This window comes from Haemaphysalis longicornis, unplaced genomic scaffold, assembly GCF_048455015.1.
Source record: "Haemaphysalis longicornis isolate Haplotype H1 unplaced genomic scaffold, Haemaphysalis longicornis Haplotype H1 scaffold_13, whole genome shotgun sequence".
In the NCBI taxonomy this organism is placed as follows: Eukaryota; Metazoa; Arthropoda; class Arachnida; order Ixodida; family Ixodidae; genus Haemaphysalis; species Haemaphysalis longicornis.
In genome coordinates this window covers 93449065-93468813 of record NW_027526233.1, presented here as the reverse complement: position 1 = coordinate 93468813, position 19749 = coordinate 93449065, and the positions used below count along the sequence as shown (strand labels likewise).

The 19749-nt window shown below is 45.1% G+C and overlaps 1 protein-coding gene across 1 annotated transcript in view; it reads right to left on the bottom strand.

Annotated features, from left to right (window-relative positions):
• LOC144164402 (carboxypeptidase inhibitor SmCI-like) overlaps positions 1-19197 on the bottom strand; it is an 88079-nt gene extending 68882 nt beyond the window's left edge. The window contains exon 1 of the mRNA XM_077694921.1: positions 19137-19197. The gene's annotated coding sequence lies outside the window, so the exon portion shown is untranslated. The remainder of the gene's footprint in view (positions 1-19136) is intronic.
• Between the last annotated feature and the right edge of the window lie 552 nt (positions 19198-19749).

Sequence of the window (19749 nt, the reverse complement as noted above, 5' to 3'; positions counted from 1 at the left end):
ATGTATTACTTCTTGGAGGGGTAACGATAGCTCGACATTGAAAAATTGGCCGGTTCTCCAAGCTTACCCGAAACTATATTCAGCTAGGTGTGGTAGCCAGCTTGTGTGGTTACCGAACCTTCGCATCACCAGTGCAAAGCTACACGATTTTTAATTATGTTTTCAAAGCGTTGTTTGTTTCGCATTCTAAAATTGAGTCCACGGCTATTGTAAAATAAACAAAGAATGGTCCTAGTCGTTCGGTACATATAAGGTGAAACAAACTGAACAAAACTTCTTGTGCCAATAATTATGAGGGTATGTGCGGCAATAGCAAGGCATCTAGTAGTTTGAAACAATTTCGCCTATGCAGACAACGTGATAAAGCATTTTTGAAAGTTCTATTAACCAGGTCACTGAATTAAGTACATAGCCCAAATACAAAAAAAAAACCACCACGCCGGAAGGTCCGCCGATCAACGAACGCCCGCGCAGCTCCCCTGCCGTGGTTTGAACCGTGGCGACACCGACTGGAGCGGGCGGAAACTATAATGGCAAACTGTTCGCATGGCGACGCAGTGAAACATGCCTCTCGCGAGGGGCACGATCAAATGCAGAGCATTTCCGGGGGCGCACGACGTTAAGTAGTTTCCGTTACGTTAATGTTGTTGCACTTGTGGCAACTGCTGACGAGAGAGCGCTCGTCAGCAGTAATTTGAATGAGGCAAGGATATAAGGCGCATTCGTAGCCTCCCATTGTGTGTCGGCTGTGTGGCGCAGTGGGTAGAGCACCATTCACATTGCGTTCCGCCCGCAAGGTCGGGGGATCGAAACCAGGCGCCGGTTAGTATTTTTTTATATAGTGTAGGGGGAGGGGTGCGGACTACGACTACACACGCCTACGGACGTCAACGCTGGTGACATCGTCAGTTACTGAAATGCTCTGCATTTAAAATATCTTGCGCCTATTTTTTGGCGTTTACTAAATGAAAGGAAGTATGAAGGGCAAGAAGACACCGAACACAAGAAGACACTGGACTGGCAGTACAGGCTATTTGAGCGGTGCCATACTTCTTGAAGTTCACAAAGCGTTATAAGTTGTTTGAAGTTTTTGAAGTTCCATTTTTATGGCATAGAACTACTTTGATATCTTCTGTTCACTTTGCGGTTTTGATTATCCACGGGGCGCATAGGCTTAACTTTTTTTCCTAAGGATATGCTTACTTCATCACTGGCGGTTTGAAAACTGAAAAATGCGTTTTACAAACCTATGATTGCCTTTACATCCACCAGCCGCTTAGATTTAAATAGGCGGGTGTTCATTTTTGATGGACATTGCGCGCGGTACACTTAACGTGAACATATGAATCCTGTACGTAAACTGGTTAATTCGCAGTAGCTCCTGGTGGGATCTGCTATCGGAAGTAAATACACAGTAAGGATTTGGGGAAACCTCTTGCGGATTTACTTTGCTGCTCTCTTCTCCCTGCAGGAGCCATTTATTTGACGAGAAATAGGTAAAGGAATTATCTAGCTCCACTTCAGAACAAAAGAACTTCATACTGCTAAGGTACCAAGGTATTGGGGAACACTGGGTAGGTGTGTTTCAATTGTGAACTTAGCAACCACACCTGTAGAGGAACGGCTGTCTTGTCTAGGCTAATAGCGACAAAATGGACGCTCGAGTTTTGCGTTAATTCATTATGTTAAGGCATTCGTTCACTAGGTTACAGCTGTCAAGCCCGAGGAAACCTTGATGCAAAAGTAAACAACAGTCTCAACTGTCACCCCTTCTAGCTTCAAAGATTTATAAGTCAATGAGGACGGCATTGCAGCTCCCCTTTGTGATCTTTTTTTTTTTTTCGCATCTGCTTCCGCTTCCCTAGAAAGTAATGTAAGTGTTTGCCTTAGCCGCAGCGCTGGGTACAGGTTGAAAGAATTGCCAAAGCGTTTTCGTTTTAACGGACAGGTATCGTGCGGACATGAAGCCACTGTCCCCTTTATGACAAAACTAAGAACCGAAGAGGTCCATAAGTCACTGTCCCTTTTATGACAACACTAAGGTCCAAGGAGGTCCATAAGTCACTGTCCTTTTTATGACAACACTAAGAACCAATGAGGTCCATATGTGTGCATGGCATGCCAGCTGTGAAAATATACAGAATACGTTGAGATATTGGGCGAGAGCGTTTGTCCAAATAGCGAATACGTCGGTACGTTATAGGTTCTTTTGCCATTTTCCTAGCCATTGTTATATGTGGTGATCACGCAGATTTTATTTTTCATACCTATGAAGTAATTTTGGCGCCAAACTCGTAGAACGTCGCCACGATGAGTATACATTGCGTCTGGTTAGGTCGTTCATGTTAACAGCGAACCTGTGTTGCGTGTTTTAAATTTTTATAGTTTGTGTGACTACTTTTGCTGCTAAACTGCCAAAATATCGTTTTCGGTGAATGTGCGCATGAGAAACGCGCAAGATTTTGTATTTATTATCTGTATTACTGTATACGTTTTCTTTCAATATTTCGTATAACAGCTACGGTTTCTACGAGCGGAGCACGATATCCCAAATTTATTGTTATATCTGAATGTCTGATGACACCGTTTTGAACGCACTGCAGCAGAAATGTTTCGAACGAAATGCACGTCACTTAATTATGTATACCCGTTACATTTTCCTTGAAAGTGTAATAAACCGTTTCCGGTGCCTGACGGGGTGTCCACTAGATACGAGATATTTATTCTATATGCTTAGTTTGAGGTGCATACAGGTACATTCGTGCGGCTTGATGGAATATTTCGGTTATTGTCATTACACTTAACGTATGTTAAAACGTTTGGGGCCGTTTTCTATTTTTTATGCAGTGTAATCTACACCGGCCTGTTTGAAGTTTTTGGATAGAACTTCTGGGACCTATCATTAGTAAATTTAAACCGTATACTGCCCTTCTAGGCTGACAAAAAATACCGGGATCTCTCCACTAACGTGAAACCTGGTGAGGGGCGAAGCAAGGTGATTTATAAGTGTACTACAAATCTAAGTAAACGGTGGGCGCTGGTTGAGCGCCGGAGAACCGCCTTGGGCGGAGCAATCGCGCGCTTGCGGTGGTGGTGGCGCCATCTCTTGCGATGAGCCGGAGCTAAGCCATTTTATTTGATACAGACTGGCCGTAAGCGTTCTTCGTGTCAGACACCGAAGCATGCTAATAAGTGTGTGTTACCGGGCAAGTCCTGGGGTTTGAAACGAATCGTGAGACAAAATTGTTAGGAAAATATCTCAACAATGCAATTGAATCCTGATTATTCGTGTTCTTTAAATTAGTTTAAATCAAGTTAGTTTATTTTGAAACGGTTGTATTCATTATACATTTATTTTTTGACGCTCGATTGACAGCTTGTTCTACTGTGACCAAGCCCGCGCCTCTAAAGTACTTCGCCGCTAAAAAAAGCGCAGCTTGCAGTAGTGGTGGCCGGTGGTAGAAACAGCAAAGCTGCCGGCCCCTCTTCCTTCGTCGGAGACCGCGCTGCCGCACATCAGACTTTTTCCGAACTTGCCGCTGAAAGTTCTCCATGACTGGCAGGCCCGGATCGTTTTGTGGAGAATCTTTAGCACCTCTCCCAAAGTAGACAACGTTAGCATAAGGTAGAACCCACCGCAGCACGCTTCGCGTCTCTAGGGGGAACTAAGCTTCGGCTCGCGCTTTAGGCGCAAACACACGTGAACTGGCGAAAAGGACAGCACGCGATGGATAACTCCGCCAACGCAATGGAATAGAAGCCGGTTTTACTATGCGAGGGACCCAGGGTATTTTCCAACCACGGAAAGCGTTGTTTTCTCGTGGTTTCTTTCTTTTGGTTCATGTGGTGGTGTTCATATTGTTTCCGGTTGTGCTTAGTTTGTGAATTAGGTCATTGCTTTTTTTTTATTCTTCATTATTTTTTGCCAAACTCACAAACACATGCGTGTATATGCGTTCCCGTCTCTTAATGAGACGGCGTGGAAAGACAAGATGGAATATTTTTTCACTGAATATGCGTGTAAATGCGTTCTTAGGTTTTTTTTTTCGCTTCAAAATACCCTATTTGTCTCTAGTCGATGAAGTATTGCGATGTCACATTTTTCCTTGTAGCTGTTGCGCACTGAGTGGGAACACAACTTTCACTTCTTAACAATTCAGTGCTCATTGTATGCTTCCACACCGTCTACAATGCCGTGCCCCTGGGCATTCGGGTGGCCCAGTGGTGAGGTTGGCCGTTTAACGGCATAATGGCCCTGGATTGTTTTTCCGGCGCATATTTAACCAGATTTTGTTTTTAGGAGGGGCTCATATCAACACCTGTTCGTGTTGGGGTGGGCCACGCGTCGGTGGCCTAATATGAAAATGATTTTTTTTCTTACGTAATTATTTACTTCAGTGTTTGCGGGTTGTTTGTTGTATGGGAACATTGTAATCTTGTGTCTATGTTTATCAAAACACACTATCGAGGCGTAACCTGTGCACGTGTTCGTTAAACGTATATACCAAACCACACTCGCGAGCGGTCAACCGGGGCACGTTGTTGTTCGGTGTATATAATTTCGTTTTGCGTAATGAAACAGTTGCGAGTTGGCGTCATCGCCTGTATCTCCTTTGCTTTCTTCTTGTCTCAAACGCTGCAATAAGATGTATCAGCACCAACATCCGAACTGCCGATTTTACTGACCTGTTCGTGGGTTTCCTGCACACTCACACTTCGAGGTTTTTTTTTTTTGTGGACAGACGGAAAACGCTCCGCCAGAACAGCTGCGCTTTTTAAAAAGCAGATTAAGCACTTTATGCCTGTTGCCGGCTTCAGAAGGAGAAACACACCGTTGAATATGCATAACCAGTACCAACACGCAAAAATATCTATCCTTCTACAGAAGGACAAATCCCCATAATACTTCGCAAATATTTTTTTTTTTTCGTGGAGGCAAAATACCTTTCCAATTTATACGTTCGCCAGCAGTTTTTTCGTGTTTTGCTGCAGATTATCCGCAAAGCGATACTCCCCAATCAGAGCCCTCTGTGGCTGGCATGAGCTTGTTTTAGTTGCCATTGCATATGCCTCTCACGCGCCAAGTAGAAAAAAATCACGCCATATCCACGGAATGAATGATGATAAGTGGGGCGAAGCTCGAGAGGGGTGGATCATCGGTAACCGTAACTCTCCCGTGAAAGTTCGCCCATTACATCATTAAGAAAGACGTAAGACTGTGTGCGTACATTGTACAAATCACCTTTTTTTTCGGAGTCAATGCTCCCAGGCCCAGACCTGGTGAAAGACCCAGCGCCATCGAGGACTACCCCGCACCTCACCACAATTTGTCACGTAGGATGGGACACAACGATAAAGAAAGAACTTTTATTTAGGGCGAACTTGTGCCCGAACAAGACGAGGGGAAACGAGCAAAGGTCCTTGCGTCTCGTTCGATCTCCGAGAACGACTGCCTGCGTTCGTGTTGTGATCTCTTGCGTGATCTCGCCCTCGCAGTGCACGTTGGCGAACACAGACAAGCTCGCGCTCCCGGTGCCGAGTTTACGCTGCCGGTTGCAGCCGGTTCTTGCGCGTGCAACGCGGCCCACTTTGCAACATCTCCGAAAGCATGCGGCGGTCAAGTACCACGAGACACAAGGGATGGACAGACCCATGGCTTTAGGAGCTTCGCCCCTAAAACTCTACTAACGCCTGTGGCTAAATTGTGCCGTAATAACGCAATCGGCTGATAACATGGGGGCATTATAGTTCCACTACGGCAGCAACATAAATGTGGTTGTGTTTCTTTTTCTTCTTTTCGTGCGCTGGGGTTTTAATGCGACATGAAAAATCTATGAAGGTTAGGGCAATCCCGCTCGGCTTTAAGATGAATTATTTTTAAAAGCAACGCTTTATTGACCTCATGCAGCAGTTGGGCCGTTGCGGTATCTTTGATCGCCAATTGACCACAGATGTGACGTACCCTTGTCAACTCATCACGTGATTCGCCGAGCCGACATCCTCCGCCGCTGCCACTCCGCTGCTGTTTTCCCGCATTTACAGCCGGGCGTTCGCAGAACGTGGGCTCGTCAAAACGGCCCATATAATTGATTACGCATAGCATTTTTGCAGCGTGCTCTATTGCTTTCGCCGCAGTCTGCGAATGCCGTTGCGGATTTTGCAAAGTGTGCCGGTTCTACGGAGTTATCCCAGGTAAGCAAAATTGAAGCTGAGCGGCGGGTTCTATCTCACACAATGCGTTACACTGGCTTCAATTGCAAGAATTTTAAAGGTGTGATAAACAAACCTTTCAACCTTGATTCAATCGATTTGGTTTAGACGATATAACCGATCTGATTATTTTACTTAACCATACAACACTAACTTTTCTAGCCAAAAGCAATATCCGGAACACTATCATTTTATTTCTCACGCAGCAGCAAGAACCTGCACCCAAATAATAAAATTCCACGCCACACGAATGCGCCGCGTAAACTTAAACAGCACAAAGTCTACCGCGGCACTTATGCAACTTAAGGAAACTTTATATAGATTTCGTATAACTCACCTTCTTCGGTTTCAGCGAAAAACTGCACACTTTTTGAACTTCACACGGTTAGCAAAGCGTTCTCTAAGTGCGGTGACGGCAAGCTGAAAATATTTAAAGGCACCGAAACGGGAACGTCCCCGACTAACATTGCCCGCATACCACTAAGAGCGATATCAACATCTATACCGCCACCTGCTTTGGGAAGCGACCAACGCGACCTAGTTCATTATCTATGACATCTGAGCTGTTATCAAGAAAACTACGTCGCCCAGTGACAGACATATGATGAAAACCGGACTTCAGTCGGAGCGCCAGCCCTCTGGCAATTTGCAGCTGGATCAACTGCTATTTTTAAAGCTCCCCTCTCCGCGCATTGAGTTCTCGCGAGTGCTGACCACATGCTACAACGGATATGCACCATGGATAAACGCCAGCCGTTGCTTGTTTAGTCGCTCATTCCCCGGGCGGATCGAATTGCGTAGTGGGCATCTTCGGTAGCCGCCCGCCATCTGGGGCGTATGCCCGTCTGTAATATTCGCGAGAGAAATTTGGTAAAAACTATTACTGTGAAGAAGTGACCGAGAGTAATAGAAGATATCTGGCGAGATTTTGTAATCATTGGTACAGCGAAACAACCCCATCACTGTTACAACCCAAAGTTTTGGCAAGCATAGAAGTGATGATCGGCTACTTTTTTTTCAAATGAGTCAAACCTACAGACGTGACTGAGTAATTTTAAATTTTAGCAGCCAAAAAACCTCGAGAATGTTCTCATAGAAAATAGGTTAAAAAAGGAAGAAATAAGGTAACGAAAGGAAACCGTGTACACAGATGCGTATTTTGAAATGAAGATAAGCTATCATATTGTGGCGCGTAATAAAATGAGCCACATCTATTTCCCAATGGGTATAGGCATGTGACGTGACTCTAAAACCATTGCGTGTGTGCGTGTGGAATTTTTATGCGCTCCATACCTGGAATATCATAGAGTCTGACAGTAAGTACGAGATGCCAGAGCTACCTTTCTCGAGACTTTGACGACGAAGAGAACGGAAGAAGTGAACATAAAATAACCGAGACCTGTAAAACAATCAGCTCATGTCATCTCTCCCGCACATACGGAGTGAATCTAGTTGTCCGTGTTTTACTCCTATATTTAACAGTTCATTTCTTAACCACATAGTTACCTCTTACAAACCCTGGAAACGCCGACCCTCTGGGTACGAGACACTTCATTAAATAAAAGAAGAGGTGACCGGTCTTATTCTGATGAGTTTTTATGATTCAGGCAAGATAATCAAAACTTTTTCTGCTTTGTGAGTGCTTTAGGGCGTCCCCAAGAAAATATTCCCACGAAAAAATTGGAAGAAAGCTCAACGTTTACCTAGAGAATTTCTTTATCTTTACCTGCTCTTTACCTGCTTTACCTGCTCTTTATCTACAGTTTCAGTCTTGTTGAAGGCCTATTGCATATTGCTAATGGGTTTTCCTCCAAAACACCTTCATACAATTCTTGAAAGTCAATTTCAATTGAGTTTGCTCAAGCATGGGACATCTAATTGTTTGTTTAAATTCAATAAAAGTGATATAAATTACATTGCCCATATTGCTTAATCTGACACACAGTTTTTCATTAGTTGTGACCATAAACTACGCCGAGGAGGCGAATTTGCAGTTTCTGCATTTTTTGATAGCCAAACGGCTCTCCTCCCGGTAGAGCGACTGATTTAATAAAGCGGTGGTCCCGGGTTCAATGCCTTGACGAGGACTCAATCAAACCAATCAACGAAAGTTGATAAAAATCAACGATTGAAATTACAAAACTGTCATAAGGTACTAAAGAACGCAAAACACAAACAATTTTTTAATGTCGCCACAGAACTAGATTCGTTTCGCCGTCGCATCAGCAGCCAGGATAGGCTGCACAATAGTATCTTACTGAGCTTTCTGCACTCGCCACAGCATGTTTTTTTTTATTGGTCGGCGAAATAGTAAGAAGTACTTCTTCCTATTTCTAGCTTTTATTGGTGTTTCGCCCAGATGAAACTGGCCAATTAAGGCAGTCACTACACCTTTTCATAACTTCAATGTTTGGAGTAGGCAGCTCCTGTTTTGGTTGCAGCTAACCATTCCAACAGATCAATCTCTCTCTCTCTCTGTCTCTCTCTCCCTCTCTCTTTCTCTCTCGTGCTCTCTCGCTCACCAGTTTGCTTTGGCTGGGGCGCTGCTAGTTGTGTCTATAGAGATGTTAGCGGTTGAAGAAACGTTCAAAACTGTGTGAAAACACGTTTTTTTCGTTTTTTTTACCGGGAGAAATATAAACAAAACAAACAGAGCTTCTCCGAGGTGACAGTGATGACGTGAATGCTGATGTACCCTCTACAACGGGCGAGTGAAAGTTCTTTACCATTACCCCTCCCCCCCCCCTTCCCCTAAAAAAAAAAGAAAAATGCATGTGCTCTACATACAGCCCTCCAGACACGTGAAAGTACAGCGGCCGAAGGACAGAAACCCATTGTCTCAGCCCTATGACGCGTGGCACATGCTTGTCCTGCACAGGTGCACACACCACCACACCAACTACTATTAGCCGAGGGTCGCCCTCTTCCACAGTTCAAGACAGTGCTTTGCCCACACCACAGTGCGCATGTTCACTGAGTCGTCCATCGAACCCTAGAGCAACATGCAGTGGGTGCGTTGCCTTCACTTTGGTGCTCAGTCCAAATCGATCACCCTTAATGACCACATTCTCCACTGCTTCACCGTTGTGCACACACGCACGACACGGCAAATTTCATAGTGAGTTGTCCAGCCTCTTTTGCTGTATCAGTATACGAGGTGCCTTGCCCGAGCCTCGAAAAGGAGCATGCTGCCAAGGCTGTTGTCGCACAGTTGCACCTAGCCGATCGTGGTTTTCTGGGCTCTATACAAGGCTAGAGATGATTTTTTGGAGGCCACACGATGCCACTCCTCCTCTTCTACCTCACCAATCATCTGCCGCCCTTCCTGTGCCCACGACGTTCCGAGTACGCTTCCACGGGCTCTTGGAAGAGGTCGTAGTTTTGCTCTAACCTGTAGAGTCTACACGTCCACTAGTTGGGCAAGCACAACATTGCCTCCAGGTACCCAAAGACACAACGGGCCCAGAACTCACACTTGATAAACAGCAGGGAGCCATTCAATGCAAGCTTTCTGGAGACTTCCTTTGCTTCAAATGAGGACAGGCCAAGATCGCCCTGCACAGCCTCGTTGGCGGTGGTGCCATGGCACCCAACTGCCATACGACCCAACTCACTTTGCTGTCGCTCTATCAATTCCCTGGTCTCCGATGAGAGGCAGATCACAGCATTGGCAAACGTCAGGGTTGGCACATAAACTAGCTTCCACAGTTCGCTTACCATACCAAAGCGGTTGCAACCCCGCAGCACCCGGCATCTAACGATGCCTGAGCCCGTAGTGCAGACTGCCGCAGCTTTTCCCCCCGTTCACAACACAAGTTCTCGTCTGCCCCCAAACACACATTCAGGTACATGTACAACGCTCGAGTGGTGAGATGTTCTCCGCCCAGTGTTAGCGTACTCTCTGTGTTCTTCCCAACAGTGAGGCCGACAACTGCTATTTTCTTGGTGTTGAACCACAGGCCCAGTTTCATGATCTCAGCATGGGAAGCATTCAATAATACCTGAAGCTCTGATGACCATTCTGCAATGGCAACCAAATCATCAGACCCGGTATCTGTATCTGTCATGTATGCCCCTCGTGCTAAATCTCAAGCCTTAAACAAAGGCCTTATCTGGTCAGCTCCCGCTCAATGCCTGCTGTGTGTAGAATACACAGTAGCGGTGAACGTTATTGACGCACTAGTGTTGAGTACGGAAGAGTGCAAAGCCAAGAGACAGCCAGTCATGCGCACGCTACCAGTGAAAATTAAATGGTGCATTTACACAAACCAAAAAAAGTAACTCTGTTACAGTAACAGTTAGTACAGTTTCCAAAAGTAACTTGTTACAGTTACTGTGACAAGTAATACTGGTGCTTTTTGGCTACGGTATAAAACTAAGTAATATATCAAAGACCAAATGATAGAGCGTACCTAATTCAAACGTACAAAAACTTACGGGTAGTCAAAATTGCACATTGTGAAACCTTAAAATAAGGTAACCCAAAAGGGAACACACTCAAGCCTAACAACAACAATTGTCAAGTTTGCCCCGTTTTGCCGCGTCAACTCACTTTCACGAAGACAGTTCGCCTTTCTCAAGTCATTACTTTCAGATGCTGACGACCACACCAAGATGACAAGGCCACCAGCAAGAGCGGCTCAGCAGACACCCCTAATGCTGTCATTTCCACACCACTGCGTGAAAATCTCACACGCATGCCTAAATGTATCTCATCCAGATGCTTTTCACTCATGCGGAAGGAATGAGCCATCATCGATGAAGCAGATGTATGTTTCTCACCCCAACCTCCGTGGACACCAGCTTCCTTTCTTTCCCCGCATCAATATGGGTGCCTCATTCACAGCAGGCCTATCTGCAGTGGCCACTTTTTACAATGGTAGGCCAGCTTCCTTTTCGGGGCGGTGGAATTGCCCGTTTCTTTTTTTCTTGTTTGTATTCGACTCAAGACGAAGGAAAAGTGCTGAGAAATCTCCTTAAAAACTGACCTCCGACCGGTCTAATGCAGGGAACGTAATCCTCTAGGCATACTTCTCTCATATACAGCGAGGGGAGTGTATTTCTATGTGTCATGTTTAAATATGGCTTAATATTATGCTGTCGGTTCACATTGCGCAACTGGGTGGAAGTGCCATGTGTGTAATTTTCCCAGTCTAATCTGCGGTTACTGAATGGTCGACCAAATAGTTCAAGTGTGATTTGTCCAAATTCGACCAAATAGTTCAAGCAGATGTGATTTGTCGTGCCGTGGACACCAGTCACGAGCATGCGGACACCAGAATGCTTGCGAGTGTGTGTGTGTGGGGGGGGGGGGGGCTAAAAGGAGGGGGTAACAGATTAGAGAATTAGAGGAAGAGGACATGGAATTACAACCTAACACGCACGCAGTAATGACTGAAAAAATACACTTGAACATCTAAAACACTGAAATTTATAATGAAGTTGAACGATGTGTGCAGTAAGCACACCAACACTCACAAAAGAACGTTGTGTACAGAAAACACATTTCAGAAATTTTTCAAGAGATGCGACAAGAAAAATGTGTGTGCATGTGTGTGTGTGTAGGGGGGAAGGTGCTTACACAGTGCCATTGATGGGCAATCCATGAGCAGCTGCTAAGTGCAGGAGTAACACAAGCAAAGACGTACCCAAGGAACACATTCAGGAGATGTGAAAGGAAGAAAAAAAATGGTGTTGGGGGGGGGATTTACACAGAGCCATTTATAAGCAAATTGTGCGCAGTTGCCAACAACACAAGTACACCAACACCACAGAACAACAAGTACACAACAACTACATTTCAAAAAAGCAAAGGAAAGGGTGCAAGGAAGTTGCACATTGCAACTTAAAACCATGTCCTCGTTGCGAATAGCCAGCAAGACTAGCATTGAATATTAACAAGTGCGGTTGCTCAGTATCTTTAATTTTTGTCCATGAACAAAAATTTATGCACTTGTAGACTATGCTTTGCACATGCAGTCTACTGTCATGACGTCAAACTTGTAGGGACCTCTAGAGTTTGTTATAATAATCAAGAGTGCTCAAATATATGACTCTGGGCAAGATAACAGTGCACATTATGATTGGCATGGATCTGAATCAAATTTTTTAACATTTTCCTACCTCAACTAGAAGAAACAAACAGGGAGCAGAGGTGAAAAGCCCTCAGCTATAGTTTATTGGCCATTCACTAGTAACCACACCTTTAAAAACAGAAAACATCCCGTATAACAAGAGTGGTCATTTTCAAACCATCAGGCCACGTCAAAATTGGGTGTTTTGAAAATGACCAAACTCTGAATTTGGTCTAATCTAGCTGAATACCAAGTAGTTTATAGTCTATAGTAAACTTTTGCTTTATTTCGAACATTTGTTTACTATCAAAGTTCTCTTTTAAACCTTGATGTGCTTTATGTATGTATAAATCTTTACTGAGCAAAGGGGTGGCCAGTGGCCTAAGAATTGAGTGGCGTGCTTGAAGGGGGGCGGGGAGGGGGGGAAGGGCATTATATGGAAACTTTTTACTGTGATAGCAGCATATGGACACAACTTCCTAGCTGGTGGTGATGAAGCACAATATTTTGTGGTTGGACAATATAAAAAATACGAATTAACTTAATGAATCTGGCCTTTCAATACAGTGAAGGAATACCCATGGCTAAAAACATTTTGTATTTTGTTTGAACAAACTGAAAGTGAAATCATCAGAGTTTTTACTGTACTGCATCTAGAAAAAGTTTCCAATTAAGCTTATGTTAACTTCTCCTACAGTAGCTAGGCGTCACAACATGGTGCATAAACAGCCTGTCCCACCGTCTAAGGAGCAGAAGGTGTGTGTCAGAATAGAGGTGAGTGTCAGAACTGCATCCACACACCTGCGTTATAGGCTAAAATTAAAAGCAACAAGTACAATTGCTGAGTCCCTTTAATATTTTCTTCATTAAACAAAACATTTGCTCCATTTGTTGATTCTGCCTTGTACGTATCTTGGATATGTTGACATATAATTAATGATCCCAAGGTAGATAATTAGTGACCTTCACATTGCAAGTTTGTGTGACTTCATATATATCAAAAATTCATTAAGAATAATTATGTGGGGTAGGTAGGCATTTTAACAGTAAATAAAATTTAATGTTTACTTGTTGCAAACCTAAATCAAGTATACTGCCATTTCCAAGTGCAAGAAGGTCACCGTACACTTGCAGTGCTCCACGCTGCGTTTATTTGTAGAGCGAAAGCTTTCTTAGAGGAAGAGATGGCGTCCTGTCAAAAAATTCATTTCCCCATTGACTGGTTGGTCGACCGAAAAGCTTTCATAAAAAAATAAAAACCAGTCCTAGGTCCTTCATATTTTGGTGCAAGCTTGCTGAACTTGCTGCTTGGGAAAATGTCTTCTCAACAATTCATTTGTGTCTGCAAGTGAAGCAGAATTTCCGGGTATACCTGCGTAAGCTAGCTTAAGGTACAATACTGCTGTGCTTGCGTGGCCCGCTGTTTCGAAGGACATTTTCTCAAACACGGTTGTTGCTGCTAACCAGCACATAAAAAGTGATTTCGCGAATAGTTTGTGCAAACCATGCCACTTTAAAACCTTTCACAAGGAGGAGGCCGAGGAGGCAAAACGTTTATTGAGAAAAAAAACAAACGGTGGGTGGGCCTCCTCTGTTCGGGAGGCTGCGCGCCGCCGCTGCTCGCGTGGCCCGCTGGATCAGCCTCAGCTGCTCCTGCAGGTCCGAGCTGGTCAACGCGCATTCCCACTGCTCAGTGGTAGGGGAAGGGAGAGGAACAGGGTGTTGAGGGCACAGGAAGACGAGGTGGGCAGTGGTGGCTGGAACGTGACAGTCCGGGGAGTTGTACTCGAAGCGTGAGGGGGAGATGTGGGAGAGGATGGTGGGGTTAGAGTATGTGCCAGTTTGTAGTCTGCGCCAGATTCGCGATTCTTCGACGGACAGGGTAGGGTGGGGCGGAGAATACTTTCGGCGAGTGTGGCAGTAGTGGGATAAGATGTCAGTGAAGCAGGGTTGGTTGAAGAGGATGGATAGTGGCCGTCACAGAGTCCGAGCCGCCTGGCCCTGTAGGGAATGCCCGGAAGTGAAGCTCGCGGGCCGCAGCATGTGCTGCTTCATTTCCAGGGAGTGAGGCGTGTCCCGGAGTCCATACAATGGTAGGTCAGGAATGGCTTTCAGGAGATTGAGCGCCCGCCGTGGGTACCAGAGGTAATGTCGGCAGGCTTGTTGAGAATCTGTGATTATGGTTAGGTGGGTGGTGGGTGTGTGGGTGGCAGCCGCGAGGGCAATGGCGGTGGCTTCAGCAGCGGTTGAAGAGAGATGAAGGAAGATAGCGGCGTTGAGAACGGTGCCCTCATTGTCCGTGACTGCTAGGGTCGAGCGGGGTTGTGATGGGGTTAGGGTGATGTCGCTACAGCGAGCATCCGGGGCTGAGGAGTACTTCCGTTGAAGGTGCTGCACTCTCACTTTGCGTCGGCCAGGGTTGTATACGGGATGCATGTGACGTGGAATTGGTGCCACTTTGATATTGGTCTGGATGTGGGGAGGGAGGGGATGAAGCTCGTTGTGAGGGTTCGGCGTGAAGAGGACCTTCAAAAAAAAAAAAAAAAAACTGCCGAGATTTGAACCCGGCACCTCGAGCAGACGCAGGCGACGCTCGAAACCACTGAACTACGGTCGATTTTTTTTTTCTTTAATACATGGAAATTTTAGAGAGAAGTCAGCCAAGACAATTGACACACAATATAAACACTAACAGACCGAAAAGGGTAAGCCCGTCAGTCTAACAAAGGTCGGCACCAATTCAAAACTCAGGCAAGCAAACGCACGCATCCAAAAGATGCAGCCATTTGAGGACGTTAATCGGGTGCCGTATGACGTTTTTGTGCTCCTAGGTTTGTTTAGCTTGTGGAAGTGCCGCATGACTGATCGGCATGCTGAACCCCCTATGCCGACCAAGGTCATTTTTCGGGAACAGGCGGCGTTGGTACGGAGCGTTTACGTCGCGCAGAGTGATCCACCAGAGTGGCTGAACTACGGTCGAAAGTAAACAATTCGGCAAATAACTCGTATGTGTATACACAGTTTTTGACGGCCGGTTGATGTGTCGGCGTAATGCCAGACAGTTATCGGCCTCTATCTCCCCCTCCCCCCACCCCCAACAATCACTTCCTCCTCCAGTTTTTGCGTCGCATTATTATCTGTTGTGAAGGATTCCTGGGCGTTAAACTGAACATTTCTTGACTAACGCTTGCGCAGTAAGGTTCCTTGAAGCCCTTCGAGGAGGCAGCAAGTGCGCTGCACCGCGGGCAGATAAAGCGATTGCAAATGTGCCGGCATTAGTCCGTACTGCAACAATAATTAATGCTTCCCGTCCTTTGGTTTTACGCTTTACGTTAAACACTTCTTCTGCACGTGTCCAAACTTATATTTTCTACAACCGCGCCGGTCGCTAATTCGCATATGCGGCTTGCAGCTGCGGAGAAGCGCAGCCGCCGAGGAGCGCGACCAAAATGTTGCATATATTTAGCGCTTATGAGTGTTTTGGGCTTATCACGCTCTAGAAACTAACCAAATAGACCCGCATTCATTACGGCACGAATGTTGTAGGGGTGTAGGGGCAGTTTTCGCTACCTCATCGGTTGCCGGCGACGACTGGGCGGCAGACTGATCGGCGCCGTCCGCAACACATGTGCGCGCGTATTAAAGTTGCAGCATGCACGATTTCTTCATATGTACTTTGTTATCCACCATCGACACCATGCACCAAGCTATTGATTGGGCACATAATCCATGTTCCAGCTTCAGCTGGCGTGGATCGGTGCGATCGTAATTCGCGTTTCCCGTTTACCATCTGCGGACATATATATAGTGCTATTTGTGTTTGCGGTTTGATGACCACTCCGAAATACGCACCCTAACTGCAATTAACAGCCGCAAGGCCTCATTCAGTGCAGAAAGGGTTCCTTCTGTGCAATACAAATATAAAAATTACTGCCGCTGTGTTCGCGCAATCGGGGCATTACGGATGCATTAACCCGGCCGACGTGATTGGAAAGTATCATTTTGGAAGTAACTGTTCCCTTCTATTTTGAAAATGATATGCATGAGAGCATTTAAAATTCCACAGGCATTAGTGATGGCAGCGTTGTGTACAATGAGCTGATCCGATCTGCGCGGACTTTCCGCGAGTGTGTGGCGCGAGTGTGTGCTTTGCGCGAGTGTGTGCTTTGCCACGACCGCGCACTCTCCAGTGCTTTGGACGGCGTTGCTAGTGATACTGACTGCACTGGAAACAGTGCGCGCAGTGCATCCAGCACCACTGACAGAGTTGCGAGCGCTGCTAGTGATGACTGCCAGCGTCCCCATCGTCACTACGAGCGTCGCTAGTGCCGCCGAGTGCACTGGTCTTACACTAGCAGTATTGGTTTTTCCGATAGGGGTCACTTAACCTGGATCACATTTCCTCCCTTCCCGCTGTACTCAACTATCCAATCACTTCCGAAAATCACTTGTACTCAATCATCCCTTACCCATTTTAACTGTACTCACTTGTACTCAAACTCGTCTTTACTCACTCATAATCGTACTCACTTTAACTAAACTCATTTGTACTCAATTCTACTGCTACTTAAAGTGTACTCAAGAGTATTATTCGAACGCAATCTCTACTCAATCGTACTCATACTCATTCTGAATTCATGAGTAGTACTCGTACTCAACTGGTCTGTACTTGCTCGTACTCATACTCATCTGTACTCAGTAGTATTGAAATAACTCGTATTGAAATGTGTCTCTACTAATCAACACAAGCGCAAAAACTGCGGTGTGTCCACTTGCTGCTCCACAAATTGGGTAAATAGGAAAGGTTGACACAATTGCAGTGCGTTTTTAATGTACTTACAAACACGCACTATGGAAATAAAACAAAATATTCTAGCATATAGTCGCTAAAGTGACTTTCTTATAGTGGTAGTGGTGCTTTTACATTTAGAACTTTCCATTGCAAGACGGGGTGACACCGCGAAACTATCTCCCACTTTGCGGGCCCGCCAAGTGCGAACTAACACGGCGTTCAGCTGGAATCCCTCTAATTTCTCTCTCCCCAGAATTGTGCCAGAGGTGCCAGAACGGTGCTAGGAAAGGACGTAGGAATATTGGCGCCCGCTAGTTGAAGCCACTAAAAAAGTACATTCGGAGCCTTGCGCCGGCGTTTGTCGTGCATTTCAGTTTTGCTTGCACGCTCGCGCTCACGGGGTTCGCGGGGCCAGCGCGGCTGGCAGGCGGCGCTGTGAAGAGAAAAAAAATCCTTGCACACGCCTCCATCTGACTTTTTTTTCTTTTTCTTTTATGACTTTCGCTCACCGTGCCGGCTAAAAAATTCGGACACCTTTTAAACCTTGTGGGCTCGTTTGTGTAAATAAATCATGCACTGTCGATACCGGTAGCTTGACCACGAACACGGTTTCAAGCGAATCACTTATGGCTACAGTTGTACGTATATTTATGGTCAAGAAAAAAAGCTCCGAGGTACCACGCGTCTTCGAATTGCGAGGCGTTCGATATGCTGGAACATTCTAAACGAACGTCCCGGGTTGTTTGACCGGCACACGGTCCCCACTAAAGTCGCCCACTGTTCATAGCATGATTCGGACCCTAAGCGTACACGATTCTACAGTTGGTAGTAGTACCTGTATACGCGATGATAATCACCTGGTGACTGTTATTTGGTCTCCAGTGGGTATATGGTGATATCGAAGAGAGGCGCTTCGGTACGTGTAGGGTGGCAGTTGAGAGCAGAATATTAGGACTCTTCCTTTCCGATGGATGTTTCGACATAAGTCTCCTCAGTATCCGAAAAACCGCACAAAGCGTACAGATTCACTGCAGAATCTCAAAAATGTAAAAACTAATCAGTGAGAGTTTAAGTAGGATCTTAATATTTTAGTATCAGATGTTACACTGGTGTGAATAACGCTTGAGTGCTTAGAAATGAATACGACATGAACATTCTCATAACTGAGTCTCGTGTCCACGACAGCTTCCAAGAGTTTGCCAGAAAGAATAATTGAACGAGAGCTTGTGCAAGATGCAATAGTGAGTCATAGATAGAGCCTTCGCGGTCACTAGAAGTGTGTTCTGTGGGTATTAACGGCATTGATTTAGGAACGGGTTATTTTATATCGAAAAGAAAAGACTCCTCTGAAAGTAGGGTACCCTACCTTTTTTTTCAGAAAGGTATGGTGCCCCGTCTGTTTCAGAAAAATATTAAAAAACTTTCGATGCCTCCACACATAAAAATTATTATCGCTTTCACACAAATAACCTCTAATATTCTGTTCAGTATACCCTGAATTCTTGTGCTATTTGTGCACCTGTGATTAGTCTTCTTGCCGGAAACAACTACTGCCGATTCTTTAGTAGTGAGTCTATATACCAGGCATATTTTTTCAAAAAGCTACGACTTGTTACTCACTTGGTTGTATGGAAACATTGCGGTGATTCAGTTCAGGTCACGTCGAGAAGCCGACTCAGCAGTTTTTATTGCATTGGATATTTTTACAGAACCCCCCCCCCCCCCTTTCTACCGAAGGCTACAACTTTTGAAGGCGAAATGAAGCAGACGAAACTGAATAAAAAAGAGAAAGTTTGCCTTGCATCTGCCATCATGCAAAAATGTGCTTTGAAATCTAAACAGGAAGCACAGACTTGTTCTTTCGCTCTAGCGGCGTTTACACCATTTGTGTGAATTTCAGCGACAACAAATATACCCTTTTAAGAATATGCCCTTTTATTGTCTTTTAAATTTACACATAAGAACATAACGGTACCTCTTTGTAGTGGTACAAGTGTTATATTTTAAAATATTAAGATAAACTGTTCAATATGGGTCGATATTTCAAGTAACCCACTGACCTGACGGGGCCTATGTCTGCCCTGATGTCTGCCCTGATGGGACCGGATGTCGGCCACCGAAATCGCTGAAAATATTTCCCACCGGAAAAAGAGTTTAGTATTTGGGCTTGGTGGAACTGGTTTCATGGTTTCAAGTTATCCCGTTTTTACACTGTAACAATGGGTTCACCTGAAACAACGTCTTCTCTCCAGCCGCTTAAGGATGATTTTTTTCGTATTTTTGCGAAACGTTTTTAGGTATACCCTAATTGCTGATATGTGCCTTGATCGGGCTTCCGCCATCCTTCTGGGGACCAAAATAATCCGTTTCTCTAAATAAGAACAATTGGAAAATAGTCCACATTTTGTTCGCCCGAAATTGATATTGATCGGAAAGTTATCATGGCACCCTTTACAAGCGCCTGGAAAAATTGTGTCCCCCGAGAAAATGTTAAATTTTTTGGAACGACACGTTTTTGTATGCCTAATAGTTGCTTTTCCTATTCCTTTTTGTTGAACGAATATTAAAAATCGGCAGTTAGCAATTTTCATCATTCGGAAATCGCGCAATTGAGCTTGGATAAATACAAGCTAGGAAAGTAATGCCAACGGGAACGAAAGTGAAAAATCCATC